Raw genomic sequence first — 11,051 nt, 5'->3', positions numbered from 1 at the left:
TATCAACACCACCAGCAATAGACACCATGGTTGCCCACAACTTCCTGCTTCTAAGGCTAATGCTGGGATAACAATCCTCCCGTGAGTTTCCTGTATGCCTCTGTATGGGAATTTCCCTCACCTATATACCCAGGAGCACAATTGCTGGTCATAGAGTGTGCATGCACTTAATTTGACTAACTTCTGGCAGCTAACTCTCTAGAATGACTTTTCTAGTCTACATCCCCAAGAGGATACATGAGGATTCCTACGTTCTAGCATCTTTTCCAACATTTAATATTGTTCTGCTTTATAATGTTTGCTAATCTGATGGCTGTAAAGTAATATGACTTTGTTGTCTTAATTTGCAATTCTCTAAATGAGTATATATTTGAGCACCTCTTCATCATAGTTAGAAATTTGGTTTTCCACTCTAAAAATCGCCTGTTTGTATCGCTTGTTCATTTTTCTATTGTTTTGCCTTTTTCTGGTTGACACATAAAATGGTTGAGAGCAATAAAAGGAAAACACCTAAATGAACTAAAATATACACCCGCATATCTAAACAGAATGTGAAAGATTCAAGAGAACAATTGTACAACACCTCATGGCATCCATCCTTAAGAAAAAGAAGGACTTGATATTTAGGAGGAAAAAGTTTCATTTTAAAAGTGAAATTGCAAGTCAGGAAAAAAATTCCTGTTCTAAGCCCAATATTTAGATATATGAATCTTAGTGCTAGTTTTTGCTATCTGGATGAATGACCTCAGATCATCACAAAATTATTTGCTGGTGGGAAAATAAATCGAATTAAAACAAGTTATAGGCATATGACACCTGAGGTTATAGCATGCAGTATTTTACAGGATATTTGTACCTTTTAGGTTTGGAAATTAATGTTTCCAAAATACTATCATTTTAACATGTAATCAGTATAAAAACTATTACTGGTGTATTTTATATACTTTCTTTTTTCATACAAAGTCTCTAAAATTCAGCATCTACTTTATGCTTACAGCACATCTCAATTTGGACTAGGCCTATTTCAAAACAATATGGCTTGTGGCCACCATATTGGACAGAGCAAGTTTAGACCATGAAGCATTTTTTAGGCAATTTTAAGGACAGTGACCTTTGTCCTGGTAACATTGCCATGACATTGACTATTTCAAACATAGTATGTGTGGGGTGAGGGGATGGTAGTGACATGCTTAGATGTGTATTTTGAACAGATCACTAGCTACCCTGAGAACAGAGAGAACTGAACAGATTTGTGAGATATATAGGTGGTAAACTTGAGCTAAGATGGATTAAACACGGGGTTGTAACACAGATATCCCTCAGTTTCCTGAACAGAAATAAATGGAGAGAGTCAGTCATGGGAAGAGGATGGAAATCACTTCAACTTCGGACATTCCTGGTCTGCATTACTTTTAAAACATTTAAAAGAAGAGATAAAATTAGTGGCTGGCCAAATACGTTTGGGATTTAGAGGAGAACACTGGGCTAGAGAAATAATTTTATAATCAGTTGTCAGTGACGAGTGAAGCCATGGGCGTTCATAAAGTAGCCTAAGGAAAAAAGTATAGAGTAAGAAGTGCAGAAATGAAAGTTGACTTTAAAAAGAGTTTAAGTGTTTTGTATTGCTTTTTTGTCTTCAACTGCTTAATTGGAAGCATTCTCTTGAATTAGCATTCTCATTAAATCTCCTAGGATGGAAGCACATAACGCTGAGATGGAAGAAAGAATGAAGGACTTTGAAATGCCATTCTGTTCCCTTCCTTAATGGGGAAATACTGAATGTTTAGCATATGGCTGCTCTCTCCACTTCTTTCAAGAGTGATTGCTTGTAACTAGTCTCAGAATGTTCTCAAACAAACACAGAATAAATCTCTTAGCTAAGTGCTTTTTGCAGGCCAGGTTAGGAAGAATAAGAAATAAAAAAGGATTGAAAACAATGGAACTAAAAGGAAAACGATAGTTTTTTAATGAAAAGTATGCAAGAAATTAAAACATTATTAATGTTAGAGTGAATGGGGATGTTTATGCTTTTATTTTTTGGCAAACTGAAGTAAGTGAGCGAAACCCAGGCTGCTTAATTTCTGTAAATTTCACCAAATGTCATTCATTGATTCTTTTAAAATTATGAACTTCAATACTCCATAAAATGTGTATAAATCTAGATGAGATGATAGGGGACAGGACTAATGTCCAGATCCCCTAGGTTCCCTTCCTGGAGGTACACCATAAAGGTTGCATCCTGCCATAAGGATGCTTTGGGGAAATACCATCCTTAAGGCCATGTAATCTTTTCAATTTCGGCATCTTCCTAAAACCACCACTGCAGACCCTTTACTCTGTCCATAGTTGTTGTTGCTGTTATCAGTGAGTTTTGCTTGAGATAAAGATTTAAAAATACCTACCCTAAACCAGTTTATCGACAAAGAGAATATATTATTTCACATAACTGAAAATTCTAGCAACAGGACTGGCTTTAAACACAGCTTGATCAGTGGCTCAAAGAAAATGTCACCAGGACGTGATTTTCCTGTTTCTTATCATGGATGCCCCATTTTCAGATTATTCTCTCTACATGGGTGAGAGATTACAGGAGAGACTTCATATCCTCCCAGCTTCATTTCCACAGGAAGGAGTTAAGTCTTTCCCCAGAAATAACCAGAAAAACACGGTAGGATTGCTTGTCAGCGAGTAAGGTCTATCGGCATTTGAAATTTACAGAGGAACTGTTAAGACCTGTTTTATTATTTCTTCAATTTATAAAATCTTATTCTTATGCACTGAAACAATACTATAAGAAGGATATATAAGGGGCATGGCTTTATAACTTGTGCTGTGGACATATGAGCTTCTTATTAGAATACCTTCATTTGTCTCTTTAAGCATTGTATAGGGTAAAGGAAATTAGCAGTTTATTATAAATCTAGCACTGTGATATATGTGAGGTGTGGTCAAAATTTGATAATACTATTGTTCAGATTTGCCGAGAAAACGTAGCATCTGTATTTTTCCATAACTGATCTGATCTTTTGCTCACAACCATTTTTAGAAGAACAGAAACTTAAGTTTGCCAATTAATATTATCTCGGTATCTTCACACTTAAATAGTCTATGCTGTGAGTCAGTCAATTCAAAGTTCAATGCTTTCTCAGTGCTATTTTAGATACTTTCTTTTAAAAAAAAAAAGACTTTTATTTTTGTAACTACTCAGTTTCTCTGACTTGCTTCCCTTCTTCCTAACCTTCTTAGACGTGGCATCTGAATGTATGGGGGGAGGGTCACTTACATAACCCTAAGCAGTGGGAAAGAGTGAATTTTGAATTCTTGAGTACTTTCTGGAATCTCAATTGCTCCTGTTAAAAGGTTGTCTTTGTCTAGTCCCAGAAATAATGACAGTGAAGGCGTTATGGTCCTACTACCTGTCCTTTTAGATGTGAGCTAAGCCCACCCCAGTAGAGTGCATCACACATGGCATTTGCCTCCCATAAAGTCATAAAGTCAAGCAAGCAAGGCAGCCTCTTTGTCCTGACTCCAGCACCTCTGTAGCTGCTTAATGATGCATGGGGAAACTGCATCTCCTGTCCAACATATGCTGGTCACAGGAAAGCAGGAAAACTGTCTCTGTTTCATCTACCTGGACACCACTGCTATATTACCAAACTCAAACTGATAAAGAACACATCTGTGGCCTCCTCCCAGTGTGCCACACAGACAGCATCATAATCCCTTTCTTCCGGATTTCCCCTCAAGTTACTGAAGATCCTCACTTCCCAGCCCCCATTCAAAGAACTTTGGCTTAGACATGTGTCATATGTATTTCTGCCTGCTTCCACTCAGTATTGCTACTTTACCCTTTCCTTGAATCCACCTGGCTAGAAAGCAATGAGCTCTCCACGTATTATTTCTCTCTGGCAAGGATTTCTGTCATATCATATTTTCCTTTTTCTTAGTTCATGTTCAACCTTAAGAATAGTAAGGTCAACATTTCCATACTGAAAGAAACTTAATGATTATTCCATTTGACCCTCTTCATAAAGAATCAAAAGAAGAGGGAATCTCTTCTTTCTTTCACTCAGGCTGAATTTCAAGCCCATTTTCATGAAGATGACTATAACAGATCAACAACCCCTTTGTTCTTCAGGTCAGAGGCTATGTATCTGTATGTATATCTCACACACGCATATACATGTAGCTTCTCATTTAATACTCATAACTTCCTTTGGAAGTTCTAATTTTGCACAAAGGAAGCACAGAAAATTTGAGAATCTTGCTCAAGTTCCCCCATAGCTGACTTAAAACTAGAATTCTGAAACTCAAACCCAAAGTGGTTTCGTTTCCAAGTTGACTCTTTCTGTTCTAAAAGGCAGACTTTTCCAAGGAAAATGCACAGTTTATCCAATGACTTTTCCTCCGGAAATCCTTTGGAAGAATAGTTTGAAGACACCTAGCTAGAAATGAAATTTGACCCAAGGTACAGAGAAGTGGTTATGTGCGAACTGTGCAGACTCTTGTGAGCACTCCAGTGGGTGGATGCCTCTGAAATGGGCCCCATGTCTAACCCAGAGAGGCCCGGGATGCCTGGTAAAGGCCTGGCCTGCAGAACCAGGTGATGGGCTCTTCCAAGTGTGCGTAGAATTCTACTCAGACTACCTCGCAGTTAAACCTTTCTCCCCCTAAAGCCAGTGTTTTTCAAGTTGATATAATTCTCAAACGACCTTCATAATTTTGTCATATCTTGATTCGCTTACATTATTTAATTAATATTTTTATTCAAATAACTTTTACATTTGAACAAATTTATTTAAGACAAATTAAACATTCTATCACAAAGGGAAAGCTGGTAGCACTTACGATAAATAGAACATAACCATAAATATAAATACACAGAGAAGAACTAATGTTATTCCATTTGAAAAGCTTAAATTAAAAATTAAAGTTATAAAGCAAATTCTGAAAAGAAAATAATTGTTTCAATGAGAAGAATGCAGTTGTTTATAATCGGCAGTACATTTATATTTGTTTCATTGAAGATATGGTAGATAGTCCTATATTACTAAAAGTATTTGACTTTAAAATTTTAATCTTAACTAGCAATCTAACCTAGAGGAATTAGTGGATTTGCATCACACATCTGATGTTTCTCTGATCTTTTCCTGCACTCCTATGCCCCCCCGCCGCCCCGCCACCAATTACCAAACCACTGAACTCTTTGCGTGCCTGAGTTCATGGCTAAAGTGAGGATCTTTCTCCTTCAAATGGGCACACCTCTCATTGCCCAGACCACACAAACACACCACAAGACGTCGCCTGAGCACAGCTCCTGTTTGGCTGCCTCACTGTGCTCCATTCCTACACACCGGAGTACATTTAGAGGATAGATTCTCGGTTAGATAAGAAACACAGAACTAATTTGGAATGGAAGACAGTATATATAAGTGAAAGACCCCCCCAGGGCCTTATCTGTGATAATCATTTCGCAAAACATATGTGTATCAAATCATCACATTGTATACTTGAAACTTATACAATGTTGTATGTCAATTATATCTCAATAAAGCTGGAAAAAGAGAAAAAATCTATAACAGGTATATAACTAATAAAATAGAATTAAAATATTGTTCATACCACACAAAATTATTTTGTCTATTAGCAGTGTTGTGCTTATCTCAACTAGAACCTACTGATCAAGATTGTCTGCTTAAGGACAATTAGTGTTTTCTTTTGGAGATGTGTGCATTTGTGTGTAGGGGTGGTGGTGGGGATAGGCAGCTGTGTTTGTGGATCAGTGTGTTTGTGTAACTAAATTGGTTCCACTTGAATCAGGAAGAATGTTTACCCTCTACCTTGCAGTGGTATATCGTAGATGTTGAAGGAAATAAAACTTGGCATAACAAAGCCCACCCTGGAATGTTCTTTCGGTGTGGAGTGCTACACCTCACTGTAGATGGTTCTGCTGCAGCCAGTGTTCCCTCACTCATCCTCCCATGTTCTTCTTCCCTTCTTCCCATTCCCTACCCCATGACTACAGAGTAGGTAAACTGAGCCATCTTGACCTCAGAACACATAACACTGGTGGCTGGGAAGAAGAAATAAAATGGATCCTAGCCCAAGGCCAAAAGCTGAGGATAGGGTTTTTCTCCTGGATCAAGTGAGGGAAAAACTTGAGGAGAAATGAGACTTAATTAGCAGATGCCTATGAGGAGTACAACCTACGAAGGACTTAACACGCCTTTCATTTGAACTACTCTTATATGTAATATACGTGCTTTTATACACGCTTATTAGTTATAACATGCTTTTGCTTGAACTACTCTTATATGTAATATACAGTCTGGACAAATCTTCCACTCCTAGGTTGCAACTTTTAAAAATTATTCACCAAGTTTTCAGTAAAACTGAATACTCCTGAACTATTGTAGAGAATTGAAGTCTATCAAAGCAAATGTGGCCTGGCCCACATTCAATCATCTGCCAATGCCGTCATGGAGAAACCAAGGGAATTACAGTCCAGGAGTCCAACACAAGTCCAGGAGAACTGGGAAGGGTGGAGAATAGCTTGTGACAACAACATGTAGCCGCCTGCTGCTCACGTGGTGCCCATACGTTCCATCCATAAAGGATGAGAGATCCTGGAAGAAGAAGATAGTTGTTGGAATGACAAGAGGTTTCCATGGTGGTCCTTATAACCTACCTTTTAAGTTTAGAGTGTTATATAGCTGCTTTGGCTATTATCTTTTTCTTTTCAGAAACAAATTATAATCTGTGTTCTCTTCCAGGTCAAACGTGTTAACTCACATTTGATTAGTCTTTTTCTCTGTGTCTAAGTTTATATATTCTATTTGATCTTTTCATCTTTGTAAACAAAAAACAGATTTGGATGGAAAGCAGCAAAATATACTTGAAGCTAACTACTGATTTGAGGCTGATCAGAGAGAAATCCCTCAAAGCCATTCAAATTATCAGACATTTTAATAACTGACTGAATTCTAAGAAGTCACAGAGATTCAAGATTGTATATCATGAGGAAAGAGTGGAGGTGAACTGTTGATGAATTTTTTAATAAACTTTGATTCAGTAATTAGATTACATTTATTTTTACCAGACTTCAGTGAGAAATTAACTCTATATATCAATTTAATGAATTTATGACTATAATTATATACATATGCCATTTACTAAGTATAAATTTAATAAATATGATGCAATATAAATGTAATTTGGAGATTCAATTTTCAGTTTAAATTTATTTGGTTAGTGCAATAACAACTAAACTCCTGAGACATCTATAGAACAAAGTGTTCCACTGGGCCTTTTATTTTTCTTAGCTTTCAGATGTTGGAGTTTAAATGAGTAGCAAGTGAACTATGAATATATTTTTTAATAAACTTTTGATTTAGAATTTAAAATACTGAATTTACCAGGGTATAACACAGAGATTTGGCCTTATACAAAGACCTTTATAAATAGTCTCACTCTTTTATTAGCAGTATATAAAAATATCATCAAGGGGCCAGCCCAGTGCCACAGTGATTAAGTTCATGTGTTCTGCTTCAGCAGCCCAGGGTTCACTGGTTCAGCTCCTGGACACGGACCTATGCACCACTTATCAAGCCATGCTGTGGCAGGCATCCCACATATAACATGGAGGAAGATGGGCACAGATGTTATCTCAGGGCCAAACTTCCTCAGCAAAAAGAGGAGGATTGGTTGCGCATGTTAGCTCAGGGCTAATCTTTCTCAAAAAAAGATAATATATATATATATATGCATCAAGATGTCTACACAGACAAAAACAACCTATATTTCCTTTCATGATATACCCCTACCCACCTACAACCACAGGAGTTCTTGAGTAACATAATCTGCTCAGCTCACCTCTCTTCCATCACCACTGAGACTTTTGTGTTGTAAGCCATCAAAAAAATCTACAGTATGAGACCAAGAATGCAAGACCAAAGCAACTTGGAAACCAAATTCCAAAAGACAGCAAGGCCCTCTGAGGAGAGAGAACATATATGAACTGTTTTACCTTTGGGACAGTCAAGGAGGATGAAACAGTCACCACGTAATCAGGGAAGAAGAAAAAGACTAATTGTGGACAAATTTATAAAAGCCAAGTTTAGGCTGGAGGGAGAATTTAGAATTCTCAAGAATCCAAGACATAGGAGGTGTCTGCACTCATTCCCCAGCTCTCTCTAAGGTCTTCACTGATGCTCGCGAGAAAGGCAGGAGACAGGACAGAAGACCTAAGAGTATCTCCTTCCTTCCATGGTACAAAAACACCAAATCCCCAACATTTCATGGTTCCTTCTTGCATACAAAGCAAAAACAATAACCCACTGGGCAACAGACAGGAAAACCCATTTCTGTGGTCGCAGAGAATAACCCACTGCCTCTTATGGAGGGGTAGAATCAAAAGCTTTCTGATGCTGGGGTGGAACCCCCAGGACCACTGCTGCTGGGCAAAGACTGACAACAAAAGTTATCTGCCTCAGACAGGGAGAAAAGATTTGCAAAACACCTACGCCATCCAAAAGATCTTTCCAAGGATATAAAGAACCCTGACAATTCAATTCAATAATAATAAGACCACTAACCCAATTAAAATTATGGCCAAAAATATTTGAACAGCTGTTTCATCAAAGAAGATATATGAGTGGCAAATAAACACATGAAGTGATGCTCCTCATCATTAGTCATTTAAAAAACACAATAAGACAAACTATATGCCCACTAGAATGGATAAATGTCTTTTAAAAAGCTAGCAATATCAATACAAGGATTTGAGCAAGTGGAGATTTCACACATTGCTGGTCAGAATTTAAAATGATACAACCATTTTGAAAAGTTTTGCAATTTCTTATAAAGCTAAACATATTCTTACCATGGAATGCGCAATCCCATTCCTACATACCTATCTAAGAAAATGAAAACTTATATCTACATAGAAAGACTGTATAGCAATGTTTATAGCAAATTTATTTATAATTGACCTAAACTGGAATTAATACATATGTTGACCAGCTGGCCAATGGATAAACACATTGTGGTATATCCATACCATAATACTTATTCAGCAATAAAAAGGAACAAACTATTGATATATTCAAATATGGGGGAGAGAGGAGGGTGAAAGGGTTAAAGGGGCACATGCGTGCAGTGACGATGGCAATTAGACTTTGAGTGGTAAATAGATGAAGTCTACACAGAAATTGATATATGGTGATGTACACCTGAAATTTATATAATGTTATAAATCAATGGGACCTCATTAAAAAATTAATTAAATAAGGAAAAATTTTTAAAAATCAGCATGCTGATGAGTCTCAAAAGCATGATGCTAAGTGAAAAAAGTTTGAAACAAAGCACTACCTACCTTATAATTCCATTCATAAGACATGGTGGAAAATTCAAAACTAGAGGGACACAAGTCAGATCGGTAGTGGATTGGAAAAGGGGAGCATCTTGACTGCAAAGGGGCATAAAAGAACATTCTGCATTGGGCAAGACCATCTGTATCTTGATAGTGTTAGTTTTGTTACTCTACACATTTGTCAGATTTCATTGAACGGTACACTTAAAAAGGTTGAAATTTTTATTTTATGTAAATTATACCTCAATAAACCTGAAATTAAGAAATTCAAAAGAAGTATGTGGGCCCAGAACAGAGAACAGCCTTTCAGGCATTAGGAACAATACATACAAAAGTCCAGAAGTGTGAAAGCAAGACGCATCAAGATGCTTCAGCTAATCCAGTGTGGCTGGAAAATGGAGCATGGGGATGGGAATAGTGAGAGAAACTGAAAATGGAAGCAGAACACAAGCAATGATGGGCCTCATAGGGCACATTAAGAAATCTGGACTTTTGTTCATGACAACAGAGTTAGAGCAAAGAAGAAACATGAAATAATCTAAATTTTAGAATAGTCACTTAGGTCGAAGTATGGGAATAGATTGAGGAAATCAATACTGAGTCACGAGGACCAGTGTAAGAAAGTGTCTGACTCTATTTTTGCTGTTTGATCACTGAAAACTTTCAAGTCCCACCTTTTCCTCTTTCCCTTCTGTCTCAGGAAGCTGATAAAACCCATGGTCATTCTCTTGGTGCCAGAAAGAAAGAGTTCCATCATGCAAGAAATCCTGGCCTCCTGCATGGGAACCCCTGCCCCTGTCCCACCCCCTGAGGACAATGAAACCCAAGGCAGTCTCCTTTCACTGCCCTCTGAAGCCATTTTTGTACCTACTTGGGAACCTGCCCTGCTGTCCTCAGAAAGCCTCAATACGTGAGTTATAACCCTTTTCATACCCTCTTGGCACATATGTGATATCATCAGCATCTACATTCAAACCAAAGTTTGAGTTTGGGAGTTTGATTCTGCCCTCCACAAGGTGACCAAAAAATAGAGACTGTTGCATTCTAAATCACTGTGATGAAAGAGGATGGAGTAAGCAGAGGACAGAGTCCAGAGATTCTAAAGAAGTAGAACAGAGAGAACTCATAGCATAGGATAGAACTTGCAAAAATGCCTTGGGCCGAGACACTCAGGTACATCAGGTATAAAGAACAAAGGAGGAGGAGAATGGCAATATTTAGTTTAGTTTCAGACATTTTGAGCTTAAGGGGCCCATGGGCTATATAAGGGGGAGATGTAGAGAAGATGATTGTGTAGTAAGGTCTGGTATTAATAGGTCTGAACCCTGCAGTAGCTGGCCCCTGCCCACCCCTCAAATCCCATTCTGGCCATTCTGCTCATGTCCTTCCATCACCCTGACTTTGTTTCAGATACTTAAGGCCCCTTCACACATTATGCCTTCTAGAATGCTTGTTCCCATGTTGTGTCTTGTTTCTCATCTTTCCCATCTCAGCTGAAATACAATATCCTAAGGAAATTTTCTCTTAAACCCCTGTTCATCTCTCGTCATCCTTTCCATTTCCTTTAAAATATTTATCATAATTTCGAATTGCTCTTTTTTACTTAGGCATCATAAATTCTAAACATTGTCTAGTTTGTTTACTGTTATATTCTCAGCGTGGACAGAATGCCTACGACTAA

At 37.7% G+C, this 11,051-nt stretch overlaps 1 long non-coding RNA gene across 1 annotated transcript in view; it reads right to left on the bottom strand.

Annotated features, from left to right (window-relative positions):
* Window positions 1–4,741: 4,741 nt before the first annotated feature.
* The window catches only part of LOC138921541 (uncharacterized), a 66,329-nt gene continuing 60,019 nt past the window's right edge, over window positions 4,742–11,051 (bottom strand). The window contains exon 2 of the long non-coding RNA XR_011434180.1: window positions 4,742–6,626. This is a non-coding gene — a long non-coding RNA (uncharacterized lncRNA). The remainder of the gene's footprint in view (window positions 6,627–11,051) is intronic.

Source organism: Equus caballus, chromosome 30 (genome assembly GCF_041296265.1).
Source record: "Equus caballus isolate H_3958 breed thoroughbred chromosome 30, TB-T2T, whole genome shotgun sequence".
Classification (NCBI taxonomy): Eukaryota; Metazoa; Chordata; class Mammalia; order Perissodactyla; family Equidae; genus Equus; species Equus caballus.
Note: the sequence above shows the minus strand (reverse complement) of the source record. Positions and strands in the feature narration are given on the sequence as shown.